The sequence below is a fragment of the Stegastes partitus genome, unplaced genomic scaffold (genome assembly GCF_000690725.1).
Source record: "Stegastes partitus isolate 25-593 unplaced genomic scaffold, Stegastes_partitus-1.0.2 Scaffold725, whole genome shotgun sequence".
Classification (NCBI taxonomy): domain Eukaryota; kingdom Metazoa; phylum Chordata; class Actinopteri; family Pomacentridae; genus Stegastes; species Stegastes partitus.
Genome location: NW_007578456.1, coordinates 364,524 through 367,701, shown reverse-complemented (window position 1 = coordinate 367,701; position 3,178 = coordinate 364,524). Strand labels below are relative to the sequence as shown.

General features: G+C 39.9%; 1 protein-coding gene across 1 annotated transcript in view; it reads right to left on the bottom strand.

Annotated features, from left to right (window-relative positions):
• The window catches only part of LOC103364174 (SWI/SNF-related matrix-associated actin-dependent regulator of chromatin subfamily E member 1-like), a 16,621-nt gene extending 13,650 nt beyond the window's left edge, over positions 1 to 2,971 (bottom strand). Inside the window, exon 1 of the mRNA XM_008291201.1 lies at positions 2,967 to 2,971. The gene's annotated coding sequence lies outside the window, so the exon portion shown is untranslated. The remainder of the gene's footprint in view (positions 1 to 2,966) is intronic.
• Between the last annotated feature and the right edge of the window lie 207 nt (positions 2,972 to 3,178).

Below are 3,178 nucleotides of genomic sequence, written 5' to 3'. Positions count from 1 at the left end.
GACAATTTAGAATCACCAATTAACCTCAACATGTTTTTGGACTGTGTGGGAGGAAGCCAGAGAACCCGTAGAGAACCCACGCTGCACGGAGAGAACATGCAAACTCCATGCAGAAAGATCCCGGGGGTCCTCACTGGGACAAGAACCGGGAATCTTCTGGCTGCGAGGCAACAGTGCTAACCACTGAGCCACCCTGTGGGCTGAGTTACAATAATCAAGATGAGAAAAGATGAGTGCATGTATACGTTTTTCCAGGTCCGGGTGCGAGAGCATCGGTTTAATCTTAGAGACTGTTCTGATTTAGAGGAAACAAGACTGGATAACTTTTTTTGATATGTGGAGTGAAACTGAGGCCTGAGTCAAATAAAATGTCTCGATAATGGACTGAGGTTGTTGGTGGTGACTGTGTGGGTTTGGAGGGTTACAAAGTAAGACTTCTGTTTTAGATTTGTTTAGTTGAAGAAGGTTTTGAGCCGTTCAATGGTTGTTGTCACTGAGACAGTTAGAAACAGCAGCTTGGCCTCCTGGTTAAGCAAGTGTCAGCGGGAGGTGTATCTGTGTGTCATTGTGACGTTGAACTGAAAAAATAAGGGGGAGTAAATAAAATTGGACCTAAAATTGAACCTTGCGGTACACCACAGGCAATGAGGAGGAATGATTGCCTATGGCAACATCTATGCTTTTATTGTTTCTACTTATGTTTCTACTTTAAGGACATATTTTCTACTTAGGTTTATCTACATATTTTGCACTGTTCATATTTCTGACTTTGAATAGGAGCAACTGTAACATGAGCAATTTCCTCCTGAGCATCAATAAAGTATTTCTGATTTTTATCTTTTTTTTGTTTTTTTTAAAAGAACATTTTCACATCTTAAATTGGAATGAGGTTGAGTTGGGAGGAAGGCTGTTTCTGAAAAAATATTTTTAGGAAGTTTGACAAAATGGTTGAATTCTCACACTGCTGTTAAACTGAGCTCAGTTAAGTCTCTGAGAAACAAGCTGGACAAAGACTGGAACTTATTTTGAATATTCCTCGTCTCTGGATAGCATATTGTAAAAAGTATGCATATTATCGTTTTTGCATTGAATGCAAACAAGCAATCACTTGAAAGAAGTTAGAGTTCAAGGCTGCGTGACCTGCAGAACATCACTCCACACTGTGACGTTGTCATTGCTCTGTCTGCTGCTCGCTTCACTCTCACATCAAAGGTAAGGCATCACTTCTTTGAAAGAATGGATTTGATTTATACATACAATGAAAATGTTCACTGCTGACGAGGTGAGCTTCTGCAGGAAAGGTGGACAAGTGCATTATTGGTGTAACACTGTGTGTCGTGTAAAACATCGTCAATATTCTGAGGCTGTCGCTGAGGTTTATTTGACTTTAGTTGTTAAAGCAGTTGCAAAAAGAAGACCTAATTGTTCTCTCACTACCTCAGTTTTAAATTCTAATCAGTAGTTTTGCTCTTCATAAAGAGCTGTTCCACATTTTGTTCTTAAAATGGGGCCTTGACTCTCCATTAATTGCCATCCAGTTATATGTTTATACTCGTATCTCCTGTGAGAAACCTGGTTCGAACATACAGTAGAGACAGTTCAGGCAGTATTTGCTTGATAAGAACGTATCATTCATGTGACACTCAGGTACGGCGACACAGAGTCATTTTTAGGGCCAATGGACCAGAGAACATGGTTTTAGTAAAAACAGCAACTGATAAAGGTCAATAAATGTATTTATTTGTTTTTTTTTAGTTCTGTTACGGTGTAATGAAAGAACCGTGAAAGGCAGCAGCACTGTCATTGCCATGGAGGGGAGAGCTGTTATCATCATGGCCTTAACAGGTTAGTACCATTTAATGTTGGCATTTTGTCACATGTATTGCTGCCACCATGATACAAAACATTTGCTCAGTTTCTTGTTAAATCGAGATAAAAACAGAAATAATTTACTTGTTTTAACAAGATGCCTTTCTCAAACTTAAGACATGATTTTCATGAATAAACTCAGAAAAACATATTTTAAATTAGAATCAGCAGCTCTCCAACATAGAAAGAAAGTTTCCGCAACTCCTCTGGCATTAAACATATTGAAAGACAATGCAGAAATCTATGGAGAGACACATCAGGCAAAGGACATGATCAAACTGGCACTTTGACAATGAATGTGTTGTTGTGGGTGATATATAATGATCTTTTTTCAATACTACAGGACTGTGTTTCCTACCTGCCTGTGTTCCCCAGAAATACATCCTGGTTAAACAACATTTAAACTGGATTCAAGCACAGAGTTACTGCAGGCAGGAATACACTGACCTTGCCACAGTTGAAAACCAGGAAGAGATGAATGAGGTGTTGGCCACTACTAAAGGTTCTCCTGAGATGTATGTATGGACAGGACTGCATCTCGAGATGACCGACTGGAAGTGGTCACTGGAAGATGACAGTTATTATGCTGCTGGGGAGAAGGAGTTCAGGATGTGGGGTGAAGAGGTTTTTGAGGGACGTGATTGTGCATCTGTATACAAAGGCTTATGGCAAAGCTCGTTTTGCAGTGCCGTTAAAACATTTGTCTGCTCCACTGGTAAGAAGAACACATTCTAATATTAATTAGTACTATAACATCAGTCACACTCTGTCCTGGCTTACCTGCTGTTAGCTACATGATGTGTTTACACCTACATTAGTTCAGGCTCACCATCACACCCCACATTTTCCTCATATTTAGGCCTGCTGATGATGATGATTGCAGATTTGCGGATACAGGCATTAATCTCTTATGTGGGAAACAGCTGGGAACTACCAGTGCTCAGACCAGATGAACAGGACACATGTACACATACAGAGTCTCCTTGATTTATTAGTGACATATATGACAGCTTTACTTTTACACACATTCATCTGATTCAGTAATAGTAGTGATACTAGTATTACATTTTATTATTGTCAAGCCATTCCTGTTGTACAGTTGTTAGATGATTGCATGCAAACTCATATTGCTTTTCTCCAAATATTTCCAGCATGTTTCAATTTTGCTGAATCATATTTCCAGGAACAACAGCCGATGCCAGCTTTGTGTTTGTGAACGAAACTAAGACCTGGAAAGATGCTCAGATCTACTGCAGGGAGCGCTACACTGACCTGGCCAGTGTGAGGAGCTACCGTGAGAATCATCACA